The sequence below is a fragment of the Ambystoma mexicanum genome, chromosome 2p (genome assembly GCF_040938575.1).
Source record: "Ambystoma mexicanum isolate Mex_15411 chromosome 2p, UKY_AmexF1_1, whole genome shotgun sequence".
NCBI classification, from domain to species: Eukaryota; Metazoa; Chordata; class Amphibia; order Caudata; family Ambystomatidae; genus Ambystoma; species Ambystoma mexicanum.
Genome location: NC_090923.1, coordinates 904,525,205 through 904,538,923, shown reverse-complemented (window position 1 = coordinate 904,538,923; position 13,719 = coordinate 904,525,205). Strand labels below are relative to the sequence as shown.

Here is a 13,719-nt window from a genome sequence, read left to right as displayed (position 1 = left end):
TTCTGTGTCCATACCATCCATTGAACTGCCCGAAGTCAAGGACCCAAAAATGCAAATGCTACAACCCTAGTCTACAGCCGCATAGAAATGTGTGCTCATCCAATGTCACCCACCTATACCCCCCACAAGAAGGCCTGATATCTAGAAATTAAAGAGCATGTTCAGTAATCAAGAACCAACCACCACGTGGCCCTTGAGCACATTCTCTCTGCGGGACCTAGAATTCCTTCACTTTGCCAAATTCTTTTAAAGATGGGACCATCGATTCCTTTGCGACTGCTGCACTAAGCTATCCTGTTCCACCTTAATGAAGGTGTACTATACAAAATGATATATTGCTCTTTCAACAGAAACATTCAGTAGATCATCCAATACAAGCTTGTTTTACGGCAAATCTCCGAGATATACTCGCTTTTTCAGCGCCAACCTGGATTCTCAGGTTCCGCCTGATGACATTGTAGTGATTAGCCCAAAGCATTCTCACCTTTACCTCATGGGAGATTTGAATATTTGGGTAGACCAGATAGCATGGCAACATTTGGACAAATTAAACACCCCCCGGCCCCCAATTTAAGCAAATGATTTCCAATGCCACACATTAAGGGACACACGTTAAAAGCAACATTTTGTTCAAGAGATCCATTCGTTTGCTCCTCTAGACATTTCAGAGGTACCAGGCCTCATCTTGACATCCTGTTTCCAATAAAAACAATAAAACCGAAAGTCAAGATCCCATCCTCCTAGTTAGATGAACAACCCGTCCCGGAAGTATACATATTTACTCAGATCAATGGAGCAATTTTTTAACTTTAGGTCCTTCACCCAACGATTGAAAAATAGCAGATGCTATTGACAGACCGAAAGCTTTACTGGGACAGTGCTTTGACACACTTAACCCAACTAAAGTGGTTACTCCGTCAGGGTTTCGTGGTCAATCAGATGTCAAGTGGTTCTCCCCTGCTCGCAAAAAGGCCAAAAAGCGCCAATTTGAAGGACAATTGAAGCGCTCCTACAAAGCAGAAAATAATTTACCCCCCTTTGCACATGTCACAATCTAAAAATCACAAATCTGATACAAATCAATCATCTCCAATTGTTGACAGATCCTAACAGCTTTATCTCCTTTGGGCACAGAGAAGTCTATGCTTTTGGCAAGGAGTAGCAAATGTTCTGGCTCACCTCTAGTTCCTGGACTCCAAACCTACTCAAAGGTCTAGTACAGTTCAAATAAACTGCTCACCTGCTTCACCTTTTAGTACATTCTTCTCTCTCCTAGGCATTAGTAATGCCATCCCAAGGAAAGCCCTCATCGCACCCCTTTTGAAAATGCCCAACACCATCATAGGATACATGTGGCATTATCTCCCATTTAGATCTGTGTTAGGCAAGATTGTATGTAGTAACCCTGTAGGAGACTACACCAGCCTTGTCCTCTTGGCAATAGGTAACCCAACCTTTGGTATAGGCCTGTACTACACAAGGTGGTAGAGTGACTGAGCAGCCAGGCTTATCTCAAGAGGGGTCAATGTGAGCTGTAGGGTTGTAACAGATTCACAGTGACAGGTATCCAAATACCACTTATACTCAAGGTTTCTTGATTACAATAATTATTTATTAATTAATTTAACAGTCAGTTTTAAAATAAGCCTTCTTTAGAAGGGAGCAATATGCAACACTTAAATACACTTAAAAAATACACTCATTCAGGTAAGTAGATACCCTTTTGGGATGGCACACAGACACTTCCTACACCCTCAGGTGACATCAATTGCTAGGACACTTGTGTACATTAATATATCACTTTTCACACTTAAAGGGTAATACTGAAGTTGTGTCAAAAAGGAAAACGTTAGGGAAGGAAACAATGGTTAACACGTTTCTCTAACAGGTAAGCACTTTAGAATCCCCCAATGCAATATGGATTAACCCTTTCCCAGCTATACAAGTAAGGTATGTATGACTTTTTGAGGGATACTTAAACAGAAAGTCAGAGGGTAAGAATAGTCTTCAGGGAGCCAAGACAGCCAATGTCACTTGAGAAAAGTCTAGGGGAGCTGAGGCACTTCTTGAAGATTGTCAAAAGTCTTGCAGTGTTAAAGAGTTTTGTTGTAAAAAGAAATCACTTTTGGGCCACAAGCTGTGAGGCTTGTGAGAATCAAAGATGCAAGCAACTCTGCAAAGGGCAGCCACTGCAAGGCTCCAGTGAGCACAAGCAAGCTACACACAACAGGAGGTAAGTACCCCTAGTTTACAGTACCTGGAGTCTGAAGAAAAAGGTTCCGACTGGCTTCTGTTCCTGTCCTGCAGGTCCTGTTGTTCCTGGGCCTCAGTCGTGGGGACAAGAGGTAGGACATCTGGGGGCTCCTGCACTACGAATTGAAGGTCGGCGGCAGCAATGGGCAAACTTCAGATCAGTGGCACTTTGCGATTTCAGCTACTCGCACATAACACCACTGCGGTTCTTGGACACCTGTGGACTTTCCTTGCTTCTGGGGTCCAGCACTCTGGTGAGGTGGCTCAGGCTTGGTTAGTCCTGCTTTGAGGGAGTCTTGAAGATCTTCCTGGAGCTCGGGTATGGCTTAAAGGCGATGCACTCCATTCTGGTGTTCCCATGCCCTGGCACTTGTTCCTGCAGCAGCAATGGAAGTACAGTCAGCAGAGACAGGGGTTCCAGTCGAGTTCGGCTTGGGGTTGATTGGTCCCACCAACCCAAAAGTTGTCCTTTCCGGGCTTCTCTAGTCGATGTCGGAATTGGAGCTTCAGAACTGCAGCAGGGCTTCACCGGGCAAACCAACGGTCCAGGAGGTGCAGCAGACTTCTCTTCTAGTTCCTTCGTCCACTGGTTGACTCTGCCTTCCTTGCATGCAATTCGCTCCCATTCATTCGCAGCCTAGCAGTCACTCACACAGCAGGGTGGCTGTCCTCCAAGGACAGCCAGTCAGCCAATCACCTTTGCGTGCATTCCTGTAACCAAGGAGACTAAGCAAAGGGAGATTCAGGCACCTCCCTTGCTTCCTGCCCTGCCATTCTGGAGCCAGAGGTGGGTTTCACCAGTGAATCCCACCAAAGACAAAATGAACAAAGGGGCCAACCCTGGTTTGGTGCACAGAGTAAATCTCAAGAAGGCTCTTTCTAGCAAGAAATGGCGTAGAAAGAAGACTGGGGCCATTTTGACAAAATAGGCACCCATGGATGCAATACTGCAGCTGAGGATTCAGCCTACGGTAAAAACACACAATGGTAGGAAAGTAAACCACTGCCACCAGCCACAAATTGTAGAAAGGGTAACATACAAATGTTCTATGAGAAGGTAGACAAAGGGGATACTCCAGCACTATGTAAGATGGTGTGTGCTGGGTCTACAAAGAGAAAAAAGGTAAGCAAAGTCAATTTCACTTTACTACTCTTGGAAACAGTAGTTCATCCAAGAGAAGGTATTTAAACCTTTGAGAAATTCAAGGGACTTCCCTCTGACACTGCACTGAGGTACTGTGTGTCACAATGTAAAACGATGCCGCCTGTGGAGTTTGCCAGACTCCAAAACCAAAGGAAACACAGGGTTCAAATCAAATAAAAATACATGAGAATGGTAAAAAAGGTCGTACTCTCTCCAAGATAAAATTAAAAGTCCTAAAGTCCAGCAAAAGAGCTAGGGGTCTCTAAGGTAGAAGAGAATCAGCACACTTCTGAGAATTCACCCTAACATTCTGCCTGTGAAACTCCTTCAAACATCTGGAGTCTCAGTTACAATCATATTTATAGGCTCAGTCTTCTTCACTCTTTTCAGGCACATTTCGGCTCCCTGGAAGGGAAAATCCAAATCTCTGCTGTTAAATTCAAATTCAGGTGTATGCAGCGTATACAACCCCAGTACTCCTGGATTTATCTGTGGCGTTCTATACAGTAGTTCACAACTATTCTATTGAAAAATGAACATTGTTAGGTAGGGATTGGTCCAGTCATACGATATGACACTACACAACACTTATCTGCTTGGTATTAGGTATCCCACCTTTTGGTATAGGTCTGTACTACACAAGTGGGTAGTGTGACTGAGCAGCCAGGCCTATCTCAAGAGGGGTAAATGTGAGCTGTAGAGCTGTACCAATGAAATTCGTAAACACAAGTAACACACTCAAGTTAGTTATTTAATTATCAATTTTTAAATAAGCATTCTTTAAAAAGGCAATTCATGCAACAATGTAAATATACTTAATTACTTTTCAGAATTAGAACAAGTTAGTGGATAATCCTTGGATATGCTTCATGCACATTCCTACACCTGGAGGTGACTTCATTCACAAGGACAGTAATGGCATTTATATTTAACACTAGTTATACTTTGCAGAATTTGAGGTTGCAGAAAGTAAAGGTTTAAGGAAGGAAAAGGCTAAACAGGTTCTCAGTAAATTGATGACACTTCGTTCTTCCAACCATCTATGAGGGACAAACAATATCAAAGTCAATGGGCTAGAAGAGTCTGCAGGGAGCCAGGACAGCCAAAGTCAGTTTGAAACAGTCTATGAAGCAGGGGCACTCCTTCGAATCAAAGTTTTGCACAAAGTTAAAGAGTTTCTTTAAAAATCACTTGTAGGGTCACAAGCTGTTAAGCCTATGAAAAGAGAGTTGGAGTCAACTCTAAAAGAGAAGCCACTGCAATTCCCAACGGAGAAAAGCACAGCTAAAATACAATGACTTAAGTACCCATGGTCTAAACGGTACCTCTGGTTTGAAGAAGAGTGGTCCAGCTGGATTCTGACTTGCTACAGCGGTGCAATGTGTGCTGGAAATGCATTGGAGGGGCAGGGCCTCCATGTCCTTTTCCTGTACTCCCTTATGTCTGTTCTGTGTTTTCTGCACATGAGTTCATGTGGGACTCCTGGCAGTGCAGCTCTTCCTCTTTTTGGTTGTGGTGAACAGACCTTTGGGATACTGCTATGCGACCCATGGGTAGGGGTACAACCCTGTACCCCTAGTGTATGTTTTTGGGCACCTGTGTGTGGCCTACAGAGCAGGGTATGGGCTGGTGGCAGCTCCATGCTGAATTTGACAGGTGCTCAGGGTATCGTCCATTTTGGGATACCCAGGCCCTGCCATAGGAATCAGTGGATTCCTGATAGGAGACAAAATGGCCCTTGTGGCCTCTTGGTTTATATATTACCCGTTACCTTGTTTTCCCAAAGTCCTGGGAAGCCCTGACTCTGTCCCTTCCCCTGACTGGCTTTTGGGTGGAAGAACCATATATAGTATTGGGGGAAGTCCAGGCCAGACTGGCTGGAGCCTTCCCAATGACCGTAGGTTGTGGCTACATCCTTGGGGTGGGACCTGGATGAATGGAGTGTGTGACCAATATGCATTTCATAGAATGGGTGTCGCGCATGTGTGTGTGTGGTGTGTGTGTGTGTGTGTGGTGTGGTGTGGTGTGGTGTGTGTCTGTGTGTCTGTGTCTCTGTGTCTCTGTGTCTCTGTGTCTCTGTGTCTCTGTGTCTCTGTGTCTCTGTGTCTCTGTGTCTCTGTGTCTCTGTGTCTCTGTGTCTCTGTGTCTCTGTGTCTCTGTGTCTCTGTGTTTCTGTGTGTGTGTTGAGACGACCCTGCCCGAAACTGACATGAATGTAGTGTGGTGTGCTGAAAGGCTGGGTGCTTGCCCCAATCCACATTCCTTGTTATTGGTGTCTGGATGGAAGTGAATGGCCTGAATGCAATGTGAGCCTGATTGGCTGCCTGCCTGCATGAATGTACTTCTGAATGATTGGCTGCCTGAGCTTGGCTCAGCAGTGTGAATGAGAGAGAACAGTATCTGGGGACCTCTCACTTAGCAGAATTGTTCAGAAGCTGAAGTGGAAACTTGAAGCTGCTTATCGTTGAAGCCCAGGTGAAGGTTTGCTTCTGCTCACCGTCGACGGAATCCGAAATCTGCCGTGTCTGTCAAGGACTGATCCAAGAGCGGACCTTTTTAGGAGACCTCTCCCTGAGCTATGAGGGAACATCGTGCAGAAGCTGCTCTTAATCAAGGCACCCTGGAAGTCAGTCCCAAACAGCTGTAGACCAGAGACGGGGTCCATCAAGAAACATTGAACGAAGCACCAGGACGTCAAGGCAGTCGACGACCATCACCCGAGGTTCGGAGGACCACTGTAACCTAGTCGACCGGAGCTGCAATGCTCCATTACATAAGAAAACTTAAACCAAGGACTCCCTTGCCATCACCGTCGACCGCTTTTTCCCGCCAGCGAGAGTTGAGGTCGCCGACGACTGAGGAGAATCTGCTAGTGGTTTTCCCGCCACCTGAAGTCCACAAAGACGCCGACGAGTGAAACGCCAGCCATGGTAGAGTCCCGATCGTCACCGCCAATGCCGACACATGCTGACTACGCTCATCATCGAGTCATCTTTGCAGCAACAAACTTGTCATCGAGGTTCACCGTATGCCTCATCTACAAAGGACATCCACGACCGATCATTGACGAGCATTGCAAAGACCAAAGTTGCTGACAAGGCTACGTTGATCACCTTTTCTTCATGGCATCTTGCCGACAGTGGCTCCTGTTTTAAAGCGAGTTCACTCACAAGTAATCCGTCGATGAGCCATCGACAAAACTCTGCTAAACCAGGTACATTGGGGTAGTGGAACATTTTTAACCAGGAAAGAAGACTATTTAAACATATATAGACTGGGCTTGTTAATACCCTTTATGTACAGGTAGGGGGATCCTCACACCGAACTGTGACTTAATAGCAAAAGTACTATACTGCCATTGTTTAACCCAACTTGTCTTCCTTCCTATGTCTGATGTTGATTCACATTGCTATTTGATTTGTATGCCATTGAGACTGTCAGCAGTTGGTGCATTTTAAAACGAGCCAAGAGTTAAATGTGGTACCACATAGATATTGTACATATTTAACATATAAGATCTGCCAAAGCACAAAGTGTATTACTGATTGTGTATATATATTGAACCTTATTTATATAAAAGAAACTGTGTTATCACCCAACAGTGTGTGGACATTACTTTGTTGGGGGCTTGGGGACTACACTGTACTTAAGAACCAGCCTGCATCACCTCCTGAGAGCTTAAGCCTTGATTGCTCGTCTATTGCTACTGCATATAGAATCTCGGCTGGGGTGCTCTGTGCTTCTACTCTGCCATATAGAGGGCAGGAATACAGATACTCCCCTCCAGTCTTTACATGCAGACCCCGTGTTCCATAGTCTCGGTCGTGGGAACAAGAGGGAGGAAATCTGGAGGGCTCCTGCGGTGGTACTTGGGAGGTCGTCGGCAGTTAAGGGCTCTTTTCGGTTCAGCAGCACTTTGCGGTTTCAGTGCTTAGTAAACAGCACCGTCGCAGATTTCGGATACCGGTTGGGCTTCCTTCACTCCTTCGGTCCTGCACTCTGGTGAGGACTCCAGCTCTGGTTGTCCTGCTTCTGGAGGGTCCTTAAGAGACTCCTTGAGCTTCTAGCCAGATTTCAGACGTTGCACTTGACTACGGATTACTCGACCAATGGCACTTGGTTCTGGCAGCAATGAAGAAGTACAGTCAGTCCGGGAAGATGGTCCAGTGGAGTTAATCTTGGGGTTAGTTGTTCCCACTAACCCAAGGGGAGTTGTCCCTTCCGGAACCTTTCTGTTGAATTGAAAAAGGAGTTTCAGCACAGCAGCAGGGCTTAACCGGGCAATTCAAAGGTCTAGGCGGATGCAGCAAGCTTCGTTCATGGTTTCTTCACCATTTATTTCTCCCAGTGGTCGACTCTGCCTCTAGTCCTAAATGCCTCGCCTTTTAACCAGATTTCTACTATTCATGCACAGCCTAGGCTGTCAATCACACAGCAGGGTGGCTGTCCTGAAAGGACAGCAAGCCAGCCAAGCAGGACTGGTTGCATTCAGGCATTCCTAGAGACAAAGGACAGGGGAGTTTGAGGAACCTCCCTCACATACTGCCTTTCCAGACACACAGGAGCCAGAGGCGGGCTTCAGGGCTGAAGCCCACCAAAGGCAAAATGAACAAAAGGGCAAAACAAAAAACCCGCTCGCCACAGAGTAAAACCCAAGAAAGACCTCACGAACAGGAAATGGGTAAAAAAGAAGACTGGGCCATTTTTGACAAAATGGTCACACATGGGTGCAGTACTGCAGCTGCGGGTTCAGCCTGCGGTAGCAAAGCACACTGGTAGGAAAATTAAACCACTGCCACCAGCCATTCATAGTAGTGAGTGTAACACACAAAATGTTACGTGAGAATGTAGGATAAGGGGCAACTAGGTAACCCCCCCAGCACGCCACATAATATGGTGTTTGATGGACCTACAAAGAGAAGAGGTAAGTAAAGTCAATTTGACTTTACTATTCTTGGGAACAGTAGTTCACACAAGAAAAGGTATTTAAACCTTATGAGAAATCTAAAGGATTTCTCTGTGACACTGCACTGAAGGTGCTGTGTGTCAGTAAATGCATATGGAATTTGTCAGACTCAAAAAAAGTGCAAACACATAATCCAAATCAGGTCAAAACACATGAGAGTGAGAAAAAGGTATAACTCATCCAGGGTTGTAATTAAAAAGTCCTAAAGTCCAGCAAAAGAGCTGGGGGTCTCTAAGGTTGAATGGAATTAGCACAGAAAGTAGAATACTGCCTAACAAAAATGCTTGGTGATTAGGGACCTGGCCCTTAGTGGAATGTTTTTCTTGTACAAAGAATAGTCTAAGCTATATGTCTGGTTTCTGTGACAGTCCCTTTCCTGACTAAGGGTGTGAAATGGTGGGGAACCTTGGGGGCTGGATGCCCCCGCCCTGCAACAAAATGCTGGGCATGGGATGGTTCTGGGAGGATCCCCAGGCACATCCCAACTCACCCCACTCAGGAGCCTGTCACATGGAGCCTACCAAGGGTTTTGCCTCTTTTGAAGGACCATGGTGCAGTAGCTTGACCAGTGCACAACACCAACCTCCTTAGGGTGCCTAAAATGCAACTCTGGTATAGTTCTCTGGCAGGATGGGAAGTGTCGTTAGTACAGTTAGAGAAAGACATAGTGGGATCAAAAATGTGTCAGTTACAGAATGAAAAACCGTATTGAATGTGTGGGTGCTTTCACTAAGGAACCCTCATTTGTCCTGGTTCATGTTTGTTAGGGAGAATTTTAATTTCTGTGCCAATTCCCTATAACCTTAGAGACCCCCAGCTCTTCTGCTTGACTCAGAGCTTTTTCATTTTTACTCTTAAGTGAGTGGGACCTTTTTATCACAGAGTCCTATGTTTTCCTGAATATGATTTTCTGTGTTCTTTATTGTTTTATGCAGTCTGGTAAACTCCATAGGCATCTGCTTTTGCACTGTGACGCACAACACCTTTTGTGCAGTGCCACTGAGAGGTTCCTTGGACTTCTCTTAATGTTTAACTACATTTTCATGGGTGAACTACTGTTTCCAAGAATAGTAAGATGATCCCTGTCTTACTTGCCTTAAATGTATGGGTCCAGCACACACCACCCTATGTGGAGTGCTGGGGGTTACATAGTAATTCCTTTAACCCATTCCTTATGCAACATTTTGTTACACTAACTCACTTAAATGGCTGGTGGCAGTGGTTTCTTTTTTTCTACTTAGTGACATGTATCTGCAGGCTGATACCTCAGCTGCAGTGCTGCACCCAAGGGTGACCATTTTCTCAAATTGGGAACTGTCTTTTTTTCACCATTACTTGTTAGTTTCTTCTGGGCTTTTACTCTTTCTGCATCAGGTTTGAGTCCTTTGTGTATTTTGCCTTAGGTGGGTTTCAACCCTGAAGCCCACCCAGGCTCCAGTGTGTCTGGAAAGGCAGGAAGTGAGGGAGGCTCCCGAAACTTCCCTGTCCTTTGTCTCCAGGCGTGCCTGAGTCAAACCAGTTTCAATTGGCCGGCTGGATGTCCTGAAGGAGAGTCACCCTGCTGTGTGATTGACAACCTAGGGCTTTGAATCAATGGGAATTTGCATAAAAAGCGAGGTTTTTGGAACTAAGAGCAGAGTCGACCATTGGAGGACAACATCCAAAACAGAAGACGAGAGAAGACACCAGCAGCAACCTCCTGGACCACAAAGTGCCCAGTGAAGCCTGCAGCTGTGTTGACCCAAATTTTGAATCGACAGTGAAGATCTGTAAAGGACGACTTAGGCTAGCCTCGCAGCAATCTCCATTTTGGCGCAACCCCCGATGTGCTGCAACTTTCAAAGGGTGCAGAAGCCCAATAGCCGGGATACCTCGACTACTTCCGAGTGCATGGTCTTCCGAAGTCCGAATCCAGACAAATCTTCGTTGGTATCCAGAGGACCCTACAGAAGCAAGACATCCATCTGCAGAGTCCCCTCACCAGAGTCCAGGACTGAGGGATCAAGGAAATCCTAACCAGAGCTTTTCATTCTTCTTTGGCGCTGAGAAAAAAGGCACCAAAACCACAAAGAGCCGCTGAATCAATGGAAATCTGTTGCTGCCGAAGCCCTCTCTCGAGTACTGCCACTGCAGCCCACCAGACGTCCTCCCTTTCGTCACCACGACCAAGGACCAAGAACAAGGGTCTACTACATTGCATCGTGAAGGCAACCAGCTGGAACAACTTCATTTCATAGCTACTGTTGGGCTTAGGGTATTTTATTCTTTTGCCATTTGGGGTGCTGCCTATCTTTGGGAGTGCGATTTAACTCTACACTAAGTTGACCTCAATTTACCTGCACTGGCCTTACAGCCTGTGCTTTCCAAAGGTGACTCCACTTGAGTTGCTGTGATTTCTCTTTTGAACTCTGACTATTTAAGAACATCAGAATTTAGACTTTGCCCATTGACTTTGGCTGTCCTGGCTCCCTAAAGGACTCCTTCTGAGGCTATTGGCTTTGGCAGTGCTTGTTCCCTCACAGGTTTTAAATGTTGAACACTTTAATGCTGGGATAATAGACTACCTGCATCCCTTTGGGAGAATCAAACGGTTCTTACAACCCATCAGTGTGTTCTGATCTAACCCTAACCTTTCCATCCTTGAAAACTCAAGATTTATTATTTTTTTTATTTAGTTTACTACAAACTATTAAAAATGTATTTATTTATATAGCGCGCAAGCAGCCCATGGGCATTGAGGCGCTGTTACTTGCAAGCGCTTAGTTACAGGAATAGTGGCATTCAGTGGTACATTATGAATTCTACAAGGCATAGAACTGATATTTTGGTTGGTACAGTTAGTCATTACAATACAGCTGATGCAGTAGGAACATATGATATGTATTCAACTGGTGCAACGCATCTTATGTGATTAAGATGGTTTTCATGGTTTTGCAGAAGGCGCTGAGGGAGGCCTCATCTCGGATTGTGGGAGGTATGGCGTTCCAGTGAGTGGGTGCGAGAGATGGGAAGCTGGATCCGCCCGCTCTGGCTTTTTTTTTTTTACTAATGGCACAGACATCATGTTTGTATATGGTTGGCCTAGTAGAGGAGACAGGGTGGATCCTTTGAGAGAGGTAGTCGGGGGCTGTAAGGTGAATGCACTTGTGGGTCAGTGTCAGAGTCTTGAAGATGATCCTTTCTTTTATTGGGAGCCCTGGCCTCCAAAATGTGTTCTCTTTTGGCAATGCTTTGGGCTGCCCGGAGAGCACTGTTCTGTATGATTTGTAACCTCTCTAGGTTTTTGTTGAAGGTGCCTAGAAAGAGTACATTACAATAGTCAAGCCTAGATCCAGTGATGGCTCTGGCTATGTTTGTGCAGTTCTCTTTGGAGAGAAAGGGCCTGACTGCGTTTATTAGTTTGGCATGATATGCAGCTGAACGGCTATAGCGTTGACTTGTCTATCCATGGATAGGTTGGAATCCAGGTAGACCCCAAGGGTTTTGACTGATTCCGAGACAGGTATTTTGATGGAGTCTATGGTGAAATGACTGAATTGGGAGTCTAGATTTTTCAGCGTGTCAGGTGAGCCTACCAGGAGGAGTTCAGTCTTGTCGGAGTTGAGGCATAGTTCATTGTCTGCCATCCAGGCTTGGATGGTGTTATAGAGGTTGTTGAGGGTCATGGAGTCAGTTTCATAGTCGCCAGTGAGGGTGAGGAGGATCTGTGTGTCGTCGGCGTAGTTAGTATATGAAATGCCCATGGCGTCGAGGATGAGGAAAAGGGGTCATGTGAAGATGTTGTAGAGGGTGGCTGAGAGGCAGGAACCTTGAGCACACCGCAGAGTATGCTAGGTCCGAGAATACTTGCATGGTTCTGTCTTGTAGGAAGGAGGTGCTCCATGCTGTGGCTTCAGGGGAGAATTTGGCAGTAGAGGAGAGGTGGTGGCATAGGACGTCGTGATCCACGAGGCCGAAAGCCGCGGATAGGCCAAGAAGTAAGAGAAGTGCTGGTTTGCCCATGTGTCTGGCATCGTCCATCTGGTTTTTCAGGTCAAGTAGGGCGGTTTCAGTCCTGTGTCTGGGGCGGAAGCCAGATTGGCGGAGTCCTAGGAGTTTGTTCTCTTAAATGAAGTGCAGAACCTGCAGGTAGGCTGCTTTGTCTAGTATTTTGAGGAGGAACGGGAGAGTGGTGATAGGTCTATAGTTGTTGGGGGAGCTGGGGGTCGAGAGTTGTTTTTTTTAAGAGGGGGCAGACCCAGGCTTCCTTGAGGGAGGCAGGGAGTTTCCCTGTAGCAAAGGAGGCATTTACAAAGGCTGTAAGAATGGGAGCTAGCTCTTCAGTGCAGTCTTTGATAATGGTGGCTGGGCATGCATCAACTTTGCAGTTGGAGGGTTTGATGTTCCTCATTATGTTGATGATGTCTTTTTCTAGAATGGGTTTGAATGAAAAAGGTTGGGCGGGGGGGGGGGGGGGGGTCGATTCCGGGGCTGGTGGTGGGACAGGGCTGTGCGTGTTGGGCAGGGCTTGCTTAGTGGCTAATATTTTGTTTTGGAGCAGGCTCAATTTATTTTTCATGGCTGTATATCATCACACCAGGCTTTGTCTTTGGTGAAGTTCTGGGGTGCGGGGGTGGGTGTCTCTAGCTCCCTGAAAATGACAAAGATTTCTTTAGTCCTGGATTGGGCTTCAGAGATTCTGGATTCAAAGGATTTGGCCTTTGCTTGGGTGATTGCTTTTTTATATTTAGGGGAGCAGGATTTAAAGGTCATCTTGTCTTTGTCCAAGTGAGACATTTGCCACTGAGTAAGATAAGCCTTTTTTTCGTTGCGGAGTGCGAGGAGGTCCGGGGTGAACGAGGAGTTGGAATGGGTGGTGGGTTTGGACTTATAGGGTTTAAGGGGGGCAATGGAGTTAATAGCTGCTTTGATGGCAACTTCGTAGGCTGTTGCAAGTGTTTCTGGGTCTGTGGAAAAAGTGGGTCTGAAGGCTGGGCCTTGGAGGAAGGGCAGTAGCTTCTGGCGAGGCAGGGCGGCAGTGGTTGGGGTGAGGGGGTGGTGGAGCAGGTGGTGAGGTTGCTGAAGGTGATGATGTGGCGGTCTGACCATGGGGTGGGAGTGTTTCCAGTGATGATGAGTGGGCAGTTATGTTGCGTGATCCAGTCGAGAGTTCTGCCCTGGGTGTGGGTTGGGCTAAAGATGGTGTTATTGTTGCCCAGAGACATGAGGGCCGAGTCAAGGGATTTGGCAGCTGGGTCCTTACTGTACAGGAGACCTAGGTTAACGTGCCCAAGGAGAATGGCTTTTGATTGTTTTTTGAGCAAATGTGATACAAATATAAATGTTATACTGACCTCAAATGACTTCACCCCGGGTG

The 13,719-nt window shown here is 46.2% G+C and overlaps 1 protein-coding gene across 2 annotated transcripts in view; it reads right to left on the bottom strand.

Annotated features, from left to right (window-relative positions):
- Nucleotides 1-13,719, bottom strand: part of LOC138566892 (titin homolog) — a 635,448-nt gene that overhangs the window by 149,657 nt on the left and 472,072 nt on the right. The window lies entirely within an intron of this gene.